The sequence below is a fragment of the Thermobia domestica genome, chromosome 15 (genome assembly GCF_964235325.1).
Source record: "Thermobia domestica chromosome 15, izTheDome1.hap1.1, whole genome shotgun sequence".
NCBI classification, from domain to species: Eukaryota; Metazoa; Arthropoda; class Insecta; order Zygentoma; family Lepismatidae; genus Thermobia; species Thermobia domestica.
The window spans coordinates 58166818-58191323 of NC_137468.1; positions in this window are offsets into that span (position 1 = coordinate 58166818).

Genomic DNA, 24506 nt, shown 5'->3' on the forward strand with positions numbered 1-24506 from the left:
CCGAAATTTTGAATTTGTTATATCTCCGTTGTTTATTAACCGATTTTCAAAATTTAAACGGCAATCAATAGAGAGATACATTTACTATCTATCGAATGTTTCGTTGGTTGCATAACTCTAAGGATATAATTACATAAAACTCAAATAACTTTCTTATTTATATATGGATCTTTAAAATTCAAATGGTATTCAAAAGTACTGTTTTTCGTTATGCGTTGTGAATATCTAAATCGCAGTTTTTATGATTTTATAACCATAAAAAAAACACTTATACGCTTATACGCTTAGAACATAGTAAAAATTACAAGTTTGGATATTGATAATGGAATCTTCTGCTAACTTCCTTCTCTATAGGAAATAATGATTTCTTAAACTCTGTCCACTGATCATAATTCTAACTGAATAGACACTCGTTTATATCAAAAACAACTTGAACTTCTGTTTGCACATTTTTCACAATTACATTGAAATTATTAGTAAGTATAAATTTCTTTTGAGGATCCATACTAACCACTCGATTTTTTCTAAGATTATTTTGAAAACAGTTTTTGTTATTTTTGGACTCATTTTTAAAGAACAGTTAATGTACTTTGTAACCATTAGCAAGATCCTTCATTCCATCATATCTCATAAACAGTTTCTTAGTTTTCATATCTTTTAAAACTTGATCAGTATCTTCGTTATATCTCTGTGGTAATAAGGTTTTGTATTTCTCATTTAGATGCACTAGTACCCTTTCACCAGCGTATTTTGTTTGTATCAATTTCCATGAGGTTATTTCGTATAATTTTCCTTCCTCCAGATCTTGCAATTTAACCAATTTTAAAGTGCTAATATTGTTTTTCTTATTTAATTGTAAAGCCATTTCTCATTTATTATATTAAACTTTTTAAACAAAATTAGTCATTTTTGTATTGATCTTATCTCGTTATATATATAGTTAATTCTATCAACAATGTCTTTTATATGTTCGTCTGTTAGTTCTCCATTCATTACTTTAATAACATTAAGTTCATCCTTAAACATAGCAATTTGAGTAACCATATTTTTATAATACTCTTTCGTTGAAGCTATATTAAATCGTGTTGATAGACCAGTGATAACTGCAGAAGCAGATGCAAATGCTGTTGTAATAATGGAATAGACTGTAACAGGTATAAATATATTGATAAACCCTGTTGAAGCCAAAAGTAGTATCGAAAATGCAATAAGAGTAACATAAATACATTTTAACCTTTTAAATTTCCTCTTATTTTTGCAAGCAAGTTTTGAAGTGTTAATATTGTATCCTCAATTAATGTAACTAAATTCTCTCGTGGAATGTTATCTGGAATATTCATTTTATTAAATAAGTTTTTATGATAATTATTATAAAAACATTTTACAAACTAAAACATATAAACGCTTTTTAAATTCTCTCAATCATCTTTTCTTTCTGTACATCGTATTCAAAGTTCTTCTTACCAATCATAACCACATAACAAATAGTTTTAACAGTAACATCGCTTTCAAAGTTAACAGTCAATTTCAAATTGGTTCTATCACAGTTACTGATTTGTGCTTCCTTGTATTAATTACAAACATTGGTCGATTTTCTAAGAATTCTCTAGGGTAGTAATACATCTCCGTGTTTCCAATTGTAGCTCTCTTATATACCGTAAACATTTCGTAAGCTTTAAGATATTTGTGTTTTTCAAAATCTAAGTTCAAAGATTCTAAGGGGAAACATTCATTTCTCCCATTCTTAAAGTGTATATTTTGAACCTTAGAGTGATCGAATTTGCTTGAGTCTTTTTCTGGATTATCATTTCTATCAGTTTGGAAAAAGGCAATCACGAAATCAGGCATAACAAATTCGTTAGAGTTAAATTGTGTAGTTAAATCAAATTCTAAATATTTACCTGTAACTTTCTTTTGTAAACATTGGTATGTGTTGAAGGAAATAGGAATCTTACCTTCTTTTAACATGTTAGTTCTTATCAAGGTACCATAGTTAGATTCATAATTAACAACAGGCGTTCTGAACTCCATATTTGTAATCTTAACTTTACCTGGCTGCGGTTGATCATTCTCAAATGTTCCATCTTGTTTCTTAGTTTTCCAAATCAAAAATGCATTATCATCAGATCCACTTCTTTTAAATATATATTTCAATCCTCCTTTCCACATAATGTCTTTATAATCAGAACAAAGCCAGGTAAAAGTCTTAATAGAAATATTTCCTCATCTGTTCTCCACCATTTAATTCCTTCCCATCCACTTTCATCATAATGATTTGCTTCTGGTTTTGAAATCGTACATGTATTTACAGCTGTTGATGTTAACCCAGGATGGTCTATAGTATCTAATATTTGTCCATGCTTACTGATTTGTATTTGAGAAAACAGATATGGAAAGAAATTATCAATGAGTTTAATATTTGGTTTACCATTGTACTCACCGCCTGCATCTCTCCCCCTAATTTCAAAACTTACATACATATAAGGATAATAAGGATGCACATATCCGTCACCAACGTCAATATCAAACACAATTGATCTGTTTGGTTTGTTTAGGTTTTCAATTGTTCTTTGATTAGGTTTAAAGGTTTGTAACTCATATGACTCTATCTTATCCATATTTATTATACAGAAAAAGTATGATTATCGTTTTATTAATAAAACTCATAAAACAACTTAAAACAACTTAAATATAACTTCTACAAATATCCTCATTCCTATTTACCTCGCTAATGATGTCTACAAAACTATATCCATCTGTAAACATTTTTAATACTACAATACATAAATGCCCACAGATTACTTCGTTAAAATGTTGTATTCGATTGCTACTGTACTCTATATTATAGGCAAGATATTTTACGAGTGCTTTTGGTGGATTTCTTCCGAATGAATCAAACATATACTTTCTATTTCCTTCTTTCCAATAACAAATCCAATGTTTTCCTATATTTTTAGATGTATCAAAGTTAACAATAGCACACTCATTCTTCCATGGTTCTTTAGGCAATTCATCGCTCATAAACACACCTCTAAAGTTTTTTATCTTAAGTCTCTTAACAAGTTGTATTAGGTCTAAATTACTTAAAGGTTTGACTTCTTCTTTTTCTTAATTTTTTTGGGCTTTTCGTTTTTTGAAAGCTTACCACCTTGTTTCTCTTCCATTGCTAAGTTATGTCTCTTTTGTTCTTATAATTCCTATTTATTCTTTTTACGTCATCTACCGCTTTTACAATAGTAGCTACACCTCCAGCTGCAGAACCAAGAGCACCTATTAAAGCTAAAACGGTTGGAATTGTAAATATAAAACCTCCATATTGAATCGTATTATCATTAGCCCTCATTTCTTTGTTTATTGTCTTAATTTGTGGTATAGAAAGAGTTAAAGACATATGTTTTCCTTTACTTAGTTTCGCTTCCTTTTGTTTGATTTGCTTCTTACTTAAAATGTGATCAATATTTAATTGGTTAAGTTCTTCATTAGGAATTTTAAATATAAAACTAGTCAACTTCATATTCATATATTTATTATAAAACATTTATGAAAAAATAAAAACATAAAAATTAAACTCAAATACTCATAAACCTAAACGAAATCTTACTTTTGTATTCATAACCAAAGCAGTTCCTAAAGCTGGTAATCGTTCTGTTAACAAATCTGCATCTTTAGCAAATGTTCTTTCCCATGCTTTATTTTCTAATTCTTTGTCTGCAATATGTCTAGAAGCTGTATCTTTATTGTCTCTGTAGTAAATATCGTGTTCTTTACAAGCTTCATCTAATGGCTTAATACCTTTATCTCCTCTTTCTAATCTTTCTTGCAGCTTCGTAAAAGGACCACAAAATTCGTAGCCTGGAATATGTAACTCTGGTATACCCTTCATGTTTAAAATCCTATTCATTAATCCTTTTCTGTACTTCTCACTATTCCAAAACTTTGGTGGTAACGTATTCAATATCTTTATCAAATAACCTATACCCTTTGGATCATTAGGAATAAATTGTATGAGTTTAGATTTAATCATATCCATTATGCCTACTTTCTCATTGTAAAAGTTATCATTCCCAGCTTTTTCTTCTCCATCTATAACTATCAACCTATCAATTAACTTTCTCACATCATCCATCCATATACATTATTTAGGTAATTCGTTGTATTTTTTATTCCTTCTCCTGACTTTAGTGTTAATCCTAATGTTAGTTTTATATATTTATCCCAAATGGGCTTAATGATTTCAAGATATTTTTTACCTCTCTTAGACCTTTGTTTTCTTCTACTTGGATCGCTATCTTGAAATGCAACATTAGAATCAATAACTATCTGTGTATATTTTTTTAAATCATCTTCTTCATAATTTGTGGGATTGCTTCTTGTCAACAGTTCCCATAAGCCTTCTGTTCCTGTATAATGCCGATTGCTTATTATTAAGTCATCACCATTTATTTTAACTTCTTTATCTCCAACCATATTTATTATTTTTCCATCCTCATTATATGCTTGTATTCCGAAAACCTTATCATCTCTTGTTGTATAATATCTTGTAGTAACTTTACCAAACCGTGTTCCTTTCTCAATTGGTTCTATACCTTCTACTTTATCTTTAATTTGTTTTCTCATATGCTTAATTTCTTTAGTCACAGGTGAATCATCATCACCTATTGAACTATCATAACTTGTTCTTGGAGGTGTTTCAAATAAATCAGAATCTATTCTTGCACTTTTCTTTACAACTGGAACTAACTCTTGAATTAGATTTTTATTTTCTTCTGTTACTTTTGCTATATTTTGTCCTAAGCCTTCAATCGCATCTATAACAGGCTGATCTTGCTCTTTATATTTCTCATATTTACCTCGATTAGTTCGTTTAATTTCCTTAAATCTTTTCACAAGTTCTTCTTTTAACTTTATATATTTCTTAGCTTCAGCAGCATCTAACTCACTCATTTATTGTATAAATAAAAATAAAAAACGTACGTTCACCTACGTTCAATCACGTTCTCTATACTTTTAAGACGTTTTTAATTTTATTTTTATATTTTCCATTATTCGTTTTCCTAATCATATCTATTGTTACGAAACCACGTTGTTCTTCCCAACACTTATTGCAGAGTGATTGTAATTTTTCAAACGACATATCAGATCCAACAAATTCATTATATATATGTTTTAAATTTACATTGTCCTGTCTAAAAATACAAAGAAAATTTAAGTTATCTCTTGTTACTGTTTTGGTACTTTAGAATATGTTTGTCCAAGATAGAAGCAGTTGAAACCTTTATGCCTACTTCGAGTAAAATATTCTCTAACGTGGTTTTGTTGTTCTAAAATGAAATCATCAAACACAACTACAGAATCCTTCTCACACTCATCTAATGGAATAATCTCTTCGTTGTTTCCTTTTACTATTGCAATTGTCTTATTAATATCTCGTTCTACGTCTTGGAAAATTTGCATTAGCCGTTGATATTTAGGTTGATGTAGACTTTTAGAATAGATATAAACATTTGTGTATTTAAGCCAATCTGGTGCTAGTAAAAAGTTGTCAAACATTAGCGTCGTTTTTTCACAACCACTAGCTCCTACAATTAAACATCTTATATCATCAGTAACAATATACCATTCTTCTTTCTTTTTACATTTTGCTCTGATAACCCTACTTGAATATCCCATTTATTCATTTCAACTTTTATTATATAATAAATGAAAGTATTTAATTTAAACGGTTATTCATCTGAACTAAGCATGTACTTGCATTATCCATTTGAAAAGGATCTAGAAGTACCTGTTGCAGGATTTTACACAACATACTTAACTCCAAACATTACAGAGAAAAATAATCAATTAACATTTTGTAGCAATATCCCTGTACTTTCAGAGCAAGTGATAATTCAACCTGGTCAATATAGTTTAAAGGAATTAGAAGAATATATTAAATCAATTCTTCCAAACGAATTCGTATCTTATAAAAGTATTAAATTCACCGAGGACAGAAAGACCAATAGAGTTAAAATACTTAGCAGTTTGTGTGATATTACCTTAGATACTATTAACACTGTATTAGGTTTTAGTGAGATGAAGTTAGCTACAAACTTAGAACATGTTGGAGATAAGCTACCAAAATTTCATCCATTTGATACTATAAATTTTCACTGTGATTTAGCAGAAGGTATGATTTTAAAACATAATGATACAACACACAACGAAACAGATAATAGCAACGTTTATAACAAATGCAGAATTTAGAGCACCAATTATATATGAGCATAAAGAAAAAATATTTTTCCCAACAAATTTAATAATATCAAAGGTTCAATTTGAGATGAAAACGGTGATTTGATTGAATTTGGAGGAGCTCGTATAACTGTTCTTCTCGCTGTTAAATAGGTATAAATTTTGTATATAATAAATATGGATATATTTGGTAATGTTACTAATAAAGAGGTCAAATCCTTAGTGATCTGGATAAAGTTTTCACAACAAATAACACAACATGGGTTGATACTAAAAAGAAAAGACTTGTTAATGTAGCTGATGCTATTGACCAACAAGATGTAGTTACTTTTCATCAGCTTGAATCAATAAATAGTCAATTTGTTACAAAAGAAGATTTCCAAACATCAAACAGAGAAGCAAATATGTTCATTATGAAGAAAGAAACTATAAATCTATTATGTCGATTGAGAATTAAAAATGTTAAAGACCCAATCTTTAGAATATTTAATCTCTCGAATGGTTATAAGTTTCTCTATAATGGGAAAATAATGCATATGGAATTAAGTGTAGATGAATACTATCTACATATATTTTTGAACGATACTCTAGTTGAAACTTTTCCTTTAGACATTAAAAAAGGTGATGTAATTACGTTTCAAGCAGATTAAAATTCAGCTTTCGAAGAAGGACAATTATTAACTGCTATTATGTACGTAGAAAGAGAACTTAAATGATTTTCTATACAATAAATAGGATGTATTGTGTTAAATGTAAGAAATCAACAGATACAAAGAAAGATACCATTAGGATAGAACGAACAAAGAATGGAAAATATCTAAAGAAAGGTATATGTTCTGTATGTGGCGTTACTAAATCTCAATTTGTTAAAAAGAAAGATTGACTAGAAGAAGCTAAAGGTATAAGAGAAGACATTATAGAAGAAATTCGCAAACCTTCTAGAATGAATTATCCTAGGTTAAGTGTTATTATTAAAGGTATAGATGATTTATGGCAAGCTGATCTAGTGGAAATGGATAGTAGTGTATTAAAAGGTGTCTCCAAGTTAAATAAAGGCTATAAGTATTTGTTAACGATTATAGATGTTTTTCAAAATATGCATTTGCTGTTCCTGTTAAAGATAAAAGTGGTAAGAATGTTACAGAGGCGTTTGAACCAATATTAAAAATTAGAAAACCTAATAACTTACAAACAGATCAAGGCAAAGAGTTTTACAATAAAGAATTTAAGAAGTTGATGGAGGTAAATAAGATTAATCATTACTCAAACTATAGTGATAAGAAAGCTTCTCTTGTTGAAAGATTTAATAGAACACTAAAACAAAACATGTGGAAAAGGTTCACAACACAAGGGAATTACAAATGGATAGAGATATTACCAACACTAGTTAAAGAGTATAATAATCAAATCCATAGAACAATTGGTTTAAAGCCTGGAGAAGTTAATAAAAAGAATGAGCAAACAAAATTGAAGAAAGTGTATCAAAAAGAATATAAGCGTGTTAAACCCAAATACAAATTAGGTGATCATGTTCGTATAAGTAAATCGAAAGGGTTATTTGAGAAAGGATATACACCTAATTGGTCAACAGAAATATTTGTTATTAGCGAAGTTATTCCATCTAATCCACCTACCTATAGAATTAAAGATTTAAAAGAAGAAGAGGTACAAGGTAGATTTTACGAACTAGAACTATTAAAGATGAATACTTGGTGGAGAAAGTGTTGAGAAAGAAACGTAACAAAGTATATGTTAAAAGGTTAGGATTTGATGATTCACATAATAGTTTGATAGATAAAAGTAATGTTGTAGTGCAAATATATAATGTCTTTTATGGATATTATTACATAAAAGGGTAATCGGTTAATATCTAATCCTATGTAAATATAACTTTTATGATTATTGATCATAAAAGCTTAACACTAATCTACACTAACTTAATTCCAGTCTTCTTCGCTATCAATATCTAGAATAAACCGGGTTATAAATATCATTATTGTCAATTGTTAGTATTATGTATAACCGTTTTACACAAAGGACAAGTGTTATTATTTCCTAACCAGGTAACCATACACTCAACACAGAACACATGTTCGCATGCTGTTTTACACAATTCAGTTTTTGTTTCTTTGCATATTATTGGACACTCTTCTGAGTTTTCTATTAAGCGTAAACCTGATGAAAGTAACATTAGTTTGTTTCTAAGGCGATCACTAACATGTCTATTCATTCTTAAGAATTGAACTATATTGATCTTGTCTTTGATTCTCATTATAAATCTGTCAGAAAAACTCCTATTCCAACAAGCATATACTATCTGATTTAAATTTAAACCTTTGCTTTCAAACTCGAGAATGAATTTTTCGCTTTTATCATCTAAGCTAACATTTGGCCAATCAACTCTATTTTGGTATTTTCTTACATGTGCCTCGTCTAGATGTGATGTAATAGCTCGCCAATTGATAAGAGAATTAAATTCGCTCAAGAAGGTTGTTAGTTCTTTTCTTTCAATATGACACTTTTTATAAACTGCATCCCAACAGAGTTTATCTTTAAAGGTTCTTAGGAGACAAGTGTGAGCAAATTTGTAAGATAAGAGATTATTTCCCATTGTTGAATTGTGTACAATAATTAATAGCTTGTTTCTCTGTATACTTTCTCCAGTTATTTTTTTAGTGAATGCAGGCCAATTAATCTCTTCTTTAAACTCATTAAGAAAATCTTCCGTCATTTGTCGAGCATATTCATCAGTGTAGTAATACCATTTTATATGTTGTCTTACATGTTCTTTATGTTTTAATACGAATTCTGGTTTTAGATTAGAATAAGACCTTAATCCATACATTGGCTCACACAATTTATCCCAGAAAAGCATATCGCCACATTTATTAATAATGCTTTCGTGTTGAGTCAAATCTTTTCTTCTTGATAATCTAACCCAATCAATGTGTTCTTTGTGATTTTCAATAAAAGAAAGTGATAGATTATGCTTAAATGTAACTGAATACCAATTTATCTTGTTTTTAAAAGTATGTAGAAAGTTATCGGATAAGTCCTTTATTTCTGAAATTTCTCTCCATTCTTTGGCATTTCCATTATTAAGCACATCTATAGCTATATTTTTACAAAGTGGATTTTCAAAGTAGTTTACGATATATTCAGGATTTAATTTTTGATCCATGTCTTTTATAAGTTCAGGTAGTTGTTCTTTGTTCGTTGATTAAGGTTATTAGTTCTGCTTTTGTAAGCTTTGAATTACCTCGTATCCCTTTTCTTTACATAAGTTTTTTAATTCAACAACAGTATGTTTAATTAAACTCATAATTACTCTATCGTTTTATATATAAATTTTAAAAGATAATAATCATTTTTGCTAATTTTCTATATATTAAATATGGAGACACATTTTGATTTATTACATGATAGACTTAAACTAATTCATCATGATCTTAAACTCATAACAGCACTACTAAAGAAGCAAATACTGTTAAAGGAAAAAGAATTATTAATAATACAACAAAAAACATCTGATTTGGATAGTGATGATGAATATAAATATGGTACTGATGATTATAACGATGATGAATAAGTTTACAAAAATGTTTTAATTTTAATATGTGTATATGTAACTTTCATGGGTTATTCCCATTAAAGTCATGTTCTAATACAACGCATAATAAATGTAGACAATGGCAGGAGTGTACAATGTTAAGTGTTGTATTAATATATATGGAAGTAAAAATAATACAAAAATGACTAGAAATAATCCGGCGAAGATAAAAAAAATTGAGTAATAGTAAGATTTTCTATATAAAACGATAGAGTAATTATGAGTTTAATTAAACATACTGTTGTTGAATTAATAAAAACTTATGTAAAGAAAAGGGAATGAAAAGATATTGCCGATTAAGAAAAGCAGAACTGATAGACCTTCTTAAACAATATGATGATGAACAGATTAGAGATATATTCCCATTTAAACAAGAAGTAATTGAAGAACCATGAATCAAAGTTGAATCAGTACCAATTGATGTAAACCTGAAAGAAACGACAATGAAATCAAGATTAGAAACATGGAAATTTACAACAGATTATAAGCCACAAGATCCACTTGAACAATATATTAATGCAACATCTAAAGCTATATTAAACAGATTACAAATTAGCTTAAGTAAACCTAGTTCATTGAAAGTTAATCTTTATATAAGCTCTGCATATAAGAAAGGTGAAGAAACTCAAAACTTTTATTTTAACACTGAAAATCAACAAATATATCAATCAAGTAATTTAAAAGAAGAAATAACTAAGATGAAACATAGATTAAGAACAAGAATGGATGAGTTCCAAGCTAAAGGTTCTTTCTGGGCTCTTATAAACATTAACTTTTTACAACTAGCAATCGTCAAATATGCACCATATAGAAGATCAACATACATAGAATTACCTAAACAAATTCAAAATAAAAAGGCAGTAATTAATGTAAAGAATGAAGATGAAAAATGTTTCTTATATTCATTATACAGAGCCTTATATCCTACAAATTCACATCCTGAACGAGTACCAAAAAATAATGAACTTTCATTAAACTTAGAATCTAAACTGAAAAATATTCATTTTCCTGTAAAACTATGTGATATTCCAAAAGCTGAAAAATTACTTGATATTTCTATAAATGTTTATGCATATGATAAAGACTATTCAATCTATATACTACATCACACACACAAAAAAGAAAGAAAATCATGTCAATTTATTATATATAAAAGAACAAAATGAAGATCAAGTTAAAACACACTATTGTTGGATTAAGGATTTAAGCAGACTAGTATGTGCACAATTAACTAAATGGAGAGCTCGAAAATATTTATGTGATAGATGTTTGTTATACTTTTACTCTCAAAACGCTTTAAATAAACATGAGCAAGATTGTTCGTTAAATGAGCCAGTAAAAATAATAATGCCCGAAGAAGGTAAATGCGTTGAATTTAAAAACTACCAATACACAATGAAAATGCCATTTGTGATTTATGCTAATTTTGAATGTTTATTACATAAAGTTATTGGTTGTGAAGAATGTTATCCGGATAATGAATCATATACAAAAAAATATCAACAACATAAGCCATCTGGATTTTCTTATTATGTAGTAAAGAGCGATGGAAGTAAAACTAATCCTGTTTTGTATAGAGGTAAGAACGCTGCTAATAAATTTATAAGACTGTTAACAAAACAAGCTAAACACATATCGAACATATACAAACAAAATAACGAATTACCATTAACAAAAAGTCACAGAAAAGAATTCAATGAATCTTAATGTTGTTATTACTGTAAGCAGGAGTGTACTGAAGAAAATTATAAAGTTAAGCATCATGATCATATAACAGGAAAATTTGTAGCCCCTCTATGTAATAACTGCAATTTAAAAGTTAAAGTACCAAAGTTTGTACCAATGATTATACATAACGTGACAGGATATGACTCACACTTGTTTATAAAAGAACTTGGATGTAATAAACAAGAAATAGATCTAATACCTAATAATGAAGAAAGATACATATCACTCACTAAAAAGGTTGGAGCTATTAAATTGAAATTTGTAGATTCATTTAGATTTATGGCTTCTAGTTTAGACAAATTGTCATCGAACTTGAAACCTGAACAAATGATACATACCCAGCACTTTTTTCCTAATCAAGAACAGCTTCAACTTGTAATAAGAAAAGGTGTAATAAGAATAATAAGAACAATTGGAATAGGTTTAGAGAAAAAAATACCGCTAAAGGAAGCATTCTTCAACAAGCTTATGAACACACATATAAGTGATGAAGATTATGAACATGCAAAGAAAGTATGGGAAACATTTGACATTAAGAATCTCGGACAATACCATGATTTATATTTGAAAACATATGTATTATTGTTAGCAGATGTGTTTGAGAACTTTAGAGAAACATGTCTTAAAGCTTATAATCTTGATCCAGCTTGGTATATGACAGCACCGGGTTTAGCTTGGGATGCAATGTTAAAGATGACAAATATAGAATTAGAATTGTTGTGGGATTATGATATGGTATTAATGGTAGAGAAAAGTATAAGAGGTGGGATTAGTCAATGTTCAAAAAGATATGTTAAAGCTAATAATAAGTATATGGAGGATTACGATAAGAACAAAGAAGATTCTTACTTAATGTATCTAGATGCCAATAACTTGTATGGGTGGGCGATGAGCCAATATCTACCGTATAAGGGATTTAGATGGTTAAGCGAAGATGAGATAAGAGAAACAGATTTCACAAATATACCTGATGATTCTGATACTGGTTATATATTAGATGTTGATCTTGAATATCCTAAAGAATTACATGACTATCACAAAGACTACCCATTACCTCCTCAAATTATATGTCCGCCTGGTTCAAAACAATCGAAGCTATTAACAACCCTATATGACAAAGAAAAATATGTAATTCACTATCGAAACCTAAAACAATGTCTTTCGCTTGGATTAAAATTTAACAAGATACATCGAGTAATAGAGTTCGAACAATCAGATTGGTTAAATAAATATATTGATTTAAATACACAGATGAGAACGAAAGCAACAAATGATTTTGAAAAAGACTTCTATAAGCTCATGAATAATTCAGTGTATGGGAAGACTATGGAGAATATTAGAAAGAGAGTTAATATTAAACTTGTAAGTGATGAGAAAAAATAAGAGAAGCTTGTAGCAAAACCAAATTATAAGGGTACTACAGTTTTTACAGAAAATTTAGTAGCTGTTCACATGAACAAGATTAAAGTACAATTTAACAACCCGATTTATGTGGGTATGTCAATTTTAGATTTATCGAAATATTTAATGTATGACTTCCATTATAATGTAATGAAACCAAAATACCAAGACAAAATAGAAGTATGTTATACAGATACTGATAGCTATATATACCATATTCAAACAGAAGATGTGTACGAGGATATGAAAAATTATATTGATTACTACGACACGAGCGATTACTCTAAAGATAACAAATATAAGATACCACAGGTCAATAAGAAAATACTTGGTAAGATGAAGGATGAGATTAGGGGTACAGTCATAGAAGAGTTTGTTGGTTTAAGAAGTAAGATGTACAGTATAAAAGCACCTCAAATAGATTTAACAGATAAAGACTTTAAAGGTAAGCTCGATAAAGAAAAGTGTTGTAAGAAAGCTAAAGGTGCTAAGAAGAGTGTCGTGTATAAAGAACTTACATTTAACGAATATAAGGACTGTTTGATTAGCCAAAGAGAATATTATAAAAAGATGAATTTAATCAGAAGTTATAAGCATGATTTGTACAGTATAGAAGTTAATAAATTAGCTTTAAGTTGTGTGGATGATAAGAGATGTGTTTTAAAGGATGGGATCAATACCCTACCATGGGGGCATTATAAGATAGAAATGAAATAAAATATATGCAATTCATTTATATAATAAATGCCTAAGCAAAACATAATAAAATTAGACTACTTTCGATATTATTGTACAACATGTAAATCAATTGCAACGCAAACTAAAAAAGAATGTACAAGTGACTTCTGTAGCTTTGGAAGATGTAGTAGATGTGAAGATTATGGATATGATTATATCTGTAAATGCGTAGAATAATTTAGTTTTAGTTTTAGTTTTAGTTAGACGTAAGTTTTTATGATTTTAAATGTCATAAAAGCCTATGCATATCTCACTTTGGGCTATGTAACTTAGTATTAGTTTCTTGGATCCTTCTGTGTTTGTTAAAAATATATACGAAATGAGTAGGGTTGGAATTTTGGCCCAGAAGTGAGGTCCGCTATCTACTATCAGTCCACTCATATATCTAAATTAATTGTTAATTTTAATTACCAGTTAGCTAAACCCTACAAAATAGAAGGTATCTCCAGGTGTCATAACCTGTTAGAGGTGTTTAAGTTTTCTATTAGCAGAAAACTAACCATATGTTGAAAACAGTAGAAAATATCGCAAAATTGGGCGTTTTATGGCTGTTATATGAGAAGCATACCTAACCAGAAATATACACATACCAAGTTTCAACACTCTAGGTCAATTTTGATTCAACCCTTGCTAAAATTTGACATTGAATCCACCCCTCGCCAATATCTCAGAAATAGTGCAAATATCGCAAAAATCTGTAAAATCTCCTTAAGTGTCGAAGCATAGCAAGAAACACATACGAACGAAGTTTCAATACTCTATGAAAATTTTGATTCCTTCCCCAACCCGAAATTTTCCAGCAATCACATAGAACAATGAAAGAAGGTTTTGCTGTACACTGAATTGATCATGTTGTGACTGAAGTAAAACAAACATCCCTCAACCCCGCTTGCATATTGTCGGTTATATACATATTGCAAACAATATAACTTACTTATTATCTCCCCTTCTATTATATCATAGCTTGCTTTGGTTAGATTTCTTTCTTTGTGCGACCGTATTTACTACGTTTTCATACTGAGTACGGTTTGAGGAATAAGAAAACACTGTAAATGGCGTTATAAGCAACTCCTTCAGTGAAACCTGCGATGATGTGTATTGATGTTCATTAATTAATGAAACTTGTTTTTGCATAGCTTGTTGATGGTATATTCAAAAGGTTGGTAAAGAAGTCCTCTCCTGAATAGATTATACGATATTCTCTTACGTAACTTCCTTAAATTCAGTGTTAGCTTAAAATACTTTGAGATAATTTTGCTAACTGATATTTAAATTGAGTTGCTGTTTTAGAAATATTGGATTAAGCCCATTCCTGAATTACAGAGTATGTGTCCTTAACGTAACAACACAAATTTCCTAGCATCACTGTTGTCACGTCCAACTTGAAAGCAACAACAACAAAGTCAGGCGTGACAAACGAACTGCGAGGTAACGTCGAGCCTAAATACTTTCCTGTATCATGTCGTTATATACTTGATATGTACGTAACGTGATCACGTAAGACTGTATTGAGGTTATTTGCAGTGATATTTGTAGCGTGGTTTTTCTTGTTCTCCACGGTCTATGTTCTAAGCTTAACATTAAGCTTCCTTGCATGAGCAAGCCTGGCTTCAAACAATGGTGGTCCTCAAATAATATAATTATCGCTAATAGTGAGACACTCGTTCTTAATTGAATCAGTGAGTAGAAAAAGGGGTACATTCCTTTGCAAAATCTTCCTTTGGAAAATGAAAAACAATACTGGCTGTCAATAACGTCGTTTGTATATATAGGAATATTATATTGGACTTCTTTCCAAATGGCAAGAAATTTCATTTTCTCAAATATTAAATAATTATTGAAATTGAATATTTAGTTACATATAAACTGATGCTTTGTTCCTTAGTTTTCAATATTCTCCTACTTGCATTCACCAATTCAATGCTGGGACTGAAATAACCTGGGGTAATTACAGATACGCCTATTACGAATTCAATTAAGCTTTACCTCTTCAAATTGAAGGGTATTAGTTGGTCAAAGTTTCGAAATCTCATTGACTCTAATCCTTTTAGTGGTTTCCGTGTAAGAGAGGGTATAAATGTATTGAAACAGACTGATATTGATAGCTATTATGCTCCCATTGGACAATGTAAAATAGACAGTCCACAATGATATGTTTGATAAGGTCTGCAAAACTTGGAGAAGGTATCTTCAGTCGTAGGCTTATCTTTAATTTTTCATCGATGCCTCACTGACGAGTACTTCAACAGTTTTTAAATTGTATGATATAATGCTGGACTCATTATTAAACCTTTGAAACTTCAGATTGGAAAAAGTATGTATAAGTCGTCTAAAGTCATCTTAGCTTATCTAATATCAACAAATAATGTGTAAGCAATATCAGTAAAACGTGTCCTGAAGAATAACCTTTTAAATAATGCTAACATTTTGCACCGACACTTTTCTAATATATCACGCTGTGCACTATTGTTTTAAGTTTAAACGATTGTGTCTAATATATTTCTGTGCGGGCTTTTGCCGTGGAAGACTCGGGTTCGATTCCCGGCGGGAGTTCATGTGATTTGGATTCCACTTTAATCAGTAGGTCCCGTTTCATATAGCCTCCATGCTAAAAGAGACGTTAAACTCAAAATACTCAACTCTATTATATATCATAACTTTTAAGTTTCCGTGGCACTTGCGTTGATCATTTAAGCACTATTCTCAGGACTTTGGATTGCGTCTCTACTTTACACAAAGCCATCCAGTACAGTCCAGGAATTGACCATTGATTCTATTATCTTTTTATCAGAACGTCGGACATGATACCAAGCGTGCGTTATTATAATCGTTCATCAACTCTGAACAAAGTCACCTGTTCCGATTATGCGCGGCTACGAATTGTTCAGCTTTCAATGTAGACAAGTGTCATATCAATGACACAATTTAGTACTACGGTATTCAAACATCTGTATGATTTAGTGTTCATCACTAACTATCTCACTTTGTACCTGCTTTTCAAGCCGAATACTATTTTCGAGAAAATAAATGATAGCAAATACTTATATATAATCATCTAATTTGAGTACAACAAACATAGTCACCATTTTTATTAATTCGACAAACCAAATATTTGGCATTAAATATAAATAAACACACACGTTCTAAAAATGTTTCGTATCCTAGACAATGTTTCTGTAATAGAAATTATTTGATTATTTCAAATATATCCAAATTACTTACATAAATAGTATGCAACATACATCTAAAATATTGAATTAATCAATACATGTAAATGCAAGAATCAAGACTATATTATATTTATCAAGGAATTCTATCCGAAGGCACTCTCATGTTTATGCATTAATATTTCATTTTTCCTAAAAGCAAATATGACCAAGTGTAACATCAGTTCAACAAACTCATAACACTTTTTAATTATGCTTCCTGCGTTAAGTTTAAAGAATCCATATCCCCAGAACATTGATCTGTTTTGTCAGTATTCCCACGTCATACAGGTGACAACAAGGTTAAGAGAAGTATGTAGAAAAAATGAAGTGGTACATCCTAAAATATGTTTTAAAATAGAAAATGTCTAGGGGACGAGGTTGTAATCGTATTTTGGTATACGTGTATATACACTACACAGCTTTATGATTAAAAGTTTTCAAAGAACTTCATAGTGTATCTATGTATTATCATACAATATATATAGATAGATAGATAGATAGATAGATAGATAGATAGATAGATAGATAGATAGATAGATAGATAGATAGATATAGATATAGATATTGATAGATATAGATATAGATAGAGAGAGAGAGAGAAAGAGTAAAAATGAGGTGTTAAAACAACACATAATGACTACCACTTCATCGTGTTACTTGTGTGTCAATTCAACACCAAGCTTTTTTTGCTAGCCGACTACGACTAGCACCCGTCCAAAGGGTACCGCCCTTTATATCGGGAAGTGGTTTACAGGGAATAGCTAGGAGTGGAGAACGATGGGTGGGTTTCTAGAGTTTCATTCAACTTTATTAAACCTTATATTTTACATAGCAAATTATAACTTGGTAGCAGTTATTTATTCATTCATCATAGGAGTGGGGAAATAATTGCATCGTGTTGAGTTGTGGACATTATGGCCATTAACTATAATCATTATTGAGGTGGGATGATAGGGATGATGGTGAGGTGCACTAGACATTACATCATCGGGTTGTGTTAGTAAAACAAATGCAGGTTATCTTCTAATTTGGGGGCAGCTCCGAATCTGATGAAGAGAGTGGGAAGCCTTTGTAGAACAGTAGGACTACTGTACAAACGATGGAATGATGCATGGTGGGGCTGGATCGGTGATAAAATCATTGATGAGAATGAGATCAGGGCTATCAGGGGGGAGAATATAGCGGTAGAGTGTAAAAAGTAGTGACGGAGTGGAGTGTGTGCACTGATGCATTGTATCAAAAAGGAGAAGGTGGTGAAATTGATATCGTTGTGAGATGTAGCGAAGACGTAATGTTTCGAGGTGGTAAAGGATGTGCGGAAAAGGTGTTTAATTGTAAAGATCTCTGGTAGAATTGGGAAGGCGAATGCGAAAAGCAAGACGAAGAGCATGTCTTTCCAGGATTTGCAATCGAGCGTAGAAGGATGGGGTGGCCGATATCCAGGCAAGAAAGCCATAGGTGAGGACGGGCGTAAGAACATTTTATATGTAGTAAGGAGTGTGTGGGCAGTGAGTCACCAGGTAGTTCCGGTTAGGCGGCGCAGGAGGTTAATTCGATTATAGGCTTTCTTACAGATGGTCTTCAGAAGAGGCGACCATTTGAGATGCCGGTCAAAGGTGATGCCAAGATAGGTAGCTGTATTCTGTGGTTGCAAGGGAACATGATCGACATGAACGTGAATGTTAGCTGGATTGCGGTACACTTTAGTTCGTTTGCCAGGCGGAAGGAAAATGATAGTTTGTGTTTTAGCGGCATTGAGTTTGAGGCGCCAGTATCTGCACCGAAAAGAAAAGTATCGATGGCTGTTTGTAATGTACGGTTAATCTGATGAATGGTTGGGGCAACAGCAAGAAACGCCGTATCGTCAGCATATTGATAGAGATTGATGTTGGGAGGAAGATTGGGAAAATCAGCCACATAGAGCAGATAGAGGAGGGGAGAGAGTGAAGAACCTTGAGGAACGCCGGAGTGAAGAAAAATGGGATGCGATAAGTGGTTGTTGATGGAAACATAGCTAAAGCGACAAGTGAGAAAATGAAAAATAAAACGGACATAGCAGAGACGAAGATCAAAGGAAAACAGTTTATAAAGAAGACCAAGATGCCAAACTTTGTCAAAGGCTTTTTCTAAATCAGATAGAACTAAACAGGACGGTTGATTGGAGTTAAACTGATTTGTAATGTGAGTGGTTAAGCGAAGGAGTTGGTCATTAATACTGAATTGGGGACTTGAGCCTGCTTGGTGAAGTGGAATGAGATTACGTACGGAAAGATGGAGGTGAAGACGGGAGACGAGGATACGTTCAAGTAGTTTACTGAAAACGAGTGTAAGCTGTATTGGACGATAGGAAGAGACTGCATGAGGTGGTTTGTTAGGTTTCAGGAACATTAACGTGGTAGAGGTTTTCCAAGGGGTCGGTAGGAATCCAGTACGCAGTATAAACGTGTAGATGGTAGCCAGAAGGTAAAAAAGGACATAAGGTGCTTCTTTAATATGGCGGTAGGATATGCGATCGGAACCGGGTGCAGAGTTTCGTTTGCCACGGAGACTATGGTGAATATCTTCGACGGTAATAGGTGATGTAAGAGCAGAATCTGGAGGGAGAGTGTGAGTGGAATGGGGTTGGAGTACAGGAGAAGAAAGCTGTAACATGTCTGTAGGGTGACGACGCAAAGTAGGATCAGGAGGGAGAGGAGTAAAGATGTCTTGCAGATAAGAGGCGAAAGCGTTAGCTTTGCTGAGATCATCTTGGAGTGGATGATTGTGATCAAGGAGTGGATAGGAAGTACAAGAGCTTTTGCCTGTTAGTCGGTGAAATCGCTTCCAGAATTTGGAAGGATTGGAGGTGGTACTAAGTTGTTTGCAGGATTTAATCCACTGACGGCGCTTACAGGCGACAAGGTAGTTATGCACTATCCGTTGATATTGGTGATGGAAGCGGAGTGCTTCAAGGTTGCCAGTACGAGTGAAATCTCTAAAATGTTGGCGAGAGCGATGAATGAGATGAAGATACTCTGGGGGAAGAGGTGGACGAAATGAATGAAGAGTGCTCTGAGGAATATACTGTGCAGAAGCAGTATGAATGGCGCCAGTTATAGAATCAAGAGAGTGATACATTTCGTCTTCTGTTGTAGGAGGGGCGATACAATCTAACTGTGTTTGTAGAGAAGTGCGGTAGGCAGACCAGTTAGCTTTGTCAAAGCGAGGTACAGTGCGAACTAATGGTGCTGGAGTAGGAGTGCGTTGCGGAGTAGGTGTCAGAGTGAGAAGAATAGGGACGTGATCACTGCCTAGGGGATCTAACACTGTAATAGTATGCCGAGTGAGTAGATTGGAGGACGTTATGACGATACCGGGTGTTGTGCCACTTTCAGGGCATGCGGGATGTGGTAGATCGTGAAAGAAATCTGTAGTATGGTAAACACCAAGCACATCGCCTTCAGAGCATATCAGAAATACCTCGTTACTGGCTGTGAGTATTTGTATTGTTTTCTGTTCTTTGGTATGAGCAAAGCTTTGCGAAATATATTTCACATTATTGCAAGTTGCTCAAACATTCGGTGTTTTCTGTAATCGGACACAATAATATTGTTGTAAACCTGTGAATGTCTGACAACAGTTACACAAGTAGCAGTGCTTCTACCTGTTTTCTTTATCTCTTATTCTTATGTCTTAGCACGCATGAACGTAAGATGGCAGAGCTGTTGCCAATGTAACTGTTGTCACACGATTCATAAGTTTAAAACAATATTATTGTGACCGATTACAAGAAACATATAACATTTTTCGTTACTTGGCATAATTGTCAAATATATTTCGCAAAACTTTGCTCATATTAAACGATAAATACCAATGCAAATTCTCTCAGGTAGTAATTAGTTATTTCTGATATTCTCGGAAGGTAATGTGCTTGGTGCTGAATTAACACCCAAGTAACACGTTGAAGTGGTAGTCATTTTATATTGTTTCAACACCTTGATTTTTACAGTGTATATAGATAGGTAATTAAATATTAGTTTTCAACCTCAAGTCTTATCTTTTCGATGTTCGTTAACTAACTAGAAGAACTGCGGTAAAGTAGAAAGACTACGATAACCGGCTAGTATTAATCACACTGTTTGAATAGTGTCTCCACTAAATTGTGAACATCCTTGTATTCACTAGCTTAACTAACTAGAGTGTAGCTTAAAATTTCATTCGAACACAAATTCGTTTCTCACAAATATTTAACATATGGTTCGTATTGTAGAATTTCATCCAGGTATTTACTATTCTCTTTCCATTAATTATTGAGTTACAGCTATTAGAAATTACAGCTATTATAGCATTAACTTTGTCAATATTCACTTTGTAACATAACCATCGAGTTTTGTATTCTTATAATATTATTTTAGAATGTCTTGGTAGATAGTAATCAAAGGGAATAGTACCCTAAAAGAGTACAACTTACCACATTAATATGGCGGTTAACCATCTTTCCCGCTCAGAACACTTAAGCAACGTGATATGCTGTCATAAAGGTTGTAAATGATAGCAAATTGAATATAACAACATAACGTGTTCAGTACATTACTGTTCTCCAATGACAAACTGATTCTCGTATTCTCGAAAGCGTTAAAAGCACCAGGGGCGTATACTTGTTTGACGGCATGGGCTACCACGGACCTTGTATATTATTATTATTAGTAATAATAATAATAATAATAATAATAATAATAATAATAATAATAATAATAATAATAATCTACAAAATATGCACTATAATGAAAAAATAATGGTTGATATGTTTAATTTGAACTTTTGTTTTCAGACTATTAATGTTTTGCACCGTAAATGAATGGCCATCATACCTCTTCTCAGTTAACTTGTCGTCGATTCTATCCATAAAAAGTTAATTTTTACCCATGTCAATTCCGTCAAAAATCGCCTGTTACTGACATTGGTTATCATTCCCTACCAGTCTTTACAAAAATTTGTGTACAGAAACGTAAAAAATGCAAAAAGTCATTATAATTGCTATACCGATGAACACAACTTAAATTACAAATTTAGAGTTGCATTAACGCAAATTGTTTCACAAAATGCCAAGTTATCCCATGTAATATTTTTCTCATGTTTAAACAAATCAAGAGCAATTTTTCGTTCATCAGTTTGCATTACGAATTGTGCATAGTAATATTGGCCTTAAGGCCACTGTTGTACTTACTTTAAGCTTATAAACAAACGTACTGTAATCAATTTACTTTATAACAAAAATAAAAGTTGTCAATCTTCGTAGTATTTCATTTTCCTGCTAGATATCAATGACAACGTTAACAAGAGTAAATAAAAGCAACATATTCTCCAAGTGACAATATTCCTAATTTCTGATTTCTATTGCCTCATTCCGTAAAGGGTTGCGCAAAATTTGCTAATTGTAATGTAATTCAATTCACACAATAAGTAATTGTAACTACAATACCAACAATCGCAAAGTAAAACACTAATTTTGCAATGCGTTGACCCAAATCGCTACGGAATGATGTCCCAAATTTCTCAGATATCCCCAAAATGGCTGGTATGTCTTTGTTCTATATAAATTCCATTTACTCTGTGGCTTCATTTACAGAAACCGATTCACAGAGAGTTAACCTGCCTGGTTGCCAGCTCGTACCACTCTAGCTCATTGTTAAGGCGGAACTTTCACAAGGACACGCAGGCAGTGATACGATTCTTTCTACTGGTAGTAGCAGGGCAGTAGAAAGTGGTAGGCCAGTGGCTTGCTACATTATGAGTCTCTAAGAAAGCGAGAAGGATTGCGTTGATAGCGTTAACAGCTGTGTTTTGCGCAGTCCTAATGTTCACTTGCCACCACCGGTAGCCTCGGTTGCCCATAAAATACGCCCCTGAAAAGCGCGTTGTTAAATCGTTATAATCATACATATTTAGTGACAACAATGGAATTGTCTTTGTAGACCTTTGCAGATATATACTGGAATGAAGTTAACTACAGTGTCGATAAATGTATGCTTGAATAGCTATACACCCACTGATCCAGAAAAAAAGCATAGGCAAAGTTAGCTCAGTGCACTTTGGAAATCTTGATCAATGGTTATTGTCACAGTTGAATCGACGAGGATCAGTTGGATTGATAACAAGCAGAGCATCAGTTATCACAGAATCATTATCACAAATATTTTGCTGGAATATCCACGTTAACAACACTTTGACACCTAAAGACATGAATAGATACCAGGAACAGTAAAGAGGAGTGAGTGGGACTAATGACGTCAAGAAAGATTATCTCACTCTGTTAAGATATTCCTTTACCTGGCATCGATCATCGTCACTTCAGGTGGACCCACAGATTCACTGGTACATTTTCAGATCTTCGATAATCGAAATCGGATATTCACCGGGATTATGCTCTTATTATTTATAATTTTCTATTTCTTTTTTTAAAAAATTACAGTACTTTGTATCTTACTATTTTTTAAATATTTCTCTTATCTCTTGACTTTTCAAATTGTGAAAGAGGTATTTATTTAGGTACATTTTTCCAATTTTCTTTTTTTTTTATTTTAATGTTTATTGTACACCAGTCATTCATTATGTTTCACTACAGTAATAGGAATGAAAATTATCTACTTCTCCTTTACCAATTTAATACCAAAGCACCTTAATGTTTCATTTATGTGATTTTCTTGATAAAGCTACTTAAGGGAATCAGTGTTGTTGCAATAGCGATTATGTTGAAGGTCGTAAAAGATTAAAGGGAGATATGTACATCTGTTTGTGTACATATATATATATATATATATATATATATATATATATATATATATATATATATATATATATTAGGTAGTGAATATGACTTATTTTATGAATTGATTTTTAATTTCGTAGATATTTATAATATCTCCTTACGAATTACCCGATGGAAGATCACCTTTTGCACGTTACCATTTTCATGAAAAAGATAATGTTGCAGCCTATGCGATGACAGTCTCGAGAACAGTAACAACTCAAGATGTAAGAGATCTATCAATTAAGCAAAGAAAATGTCTTTATAAGGATGAAATGGAGCTAGGTGTCAACAGCTTTTACACTCCCACTGCTTGCAAACTGCAATGTAAAATAGGTGAAGCAATGAAACACTGTAACTGTTTTCTACCCAGTTATTACAATTCAGGTAAGAACAAAAACTTTAAACTTTATAACTAAAAACTATACAGAAATATGTGTTGATCATTGGTATTCCCCCATATATTGCAATTCACGATTTTTCGTTACTAATAAATTCTTTATTGCCACTATCCTTAAAGTTGGGTTAAAACATTGTATATATGAAAATACCCCCAAAAAGCATTAAAAATAACAAATATATAGGTAATTATCAAAATTATATGCAATAGAGTTTAACCTGGTAACCAAGTTTTCAACAGATTCCTGTAGAAAAAGAGCAAAACAACTAGACAACACTACATAATATGTATTAAATGAACACGGCTAAGAAACTGAAACTGGACTACATTGTTCATGATTTGGTGTAAACCAGACATGCAAACACTTACTGGTGAAACGAGCTAAGCTCTTATCAAACTGAA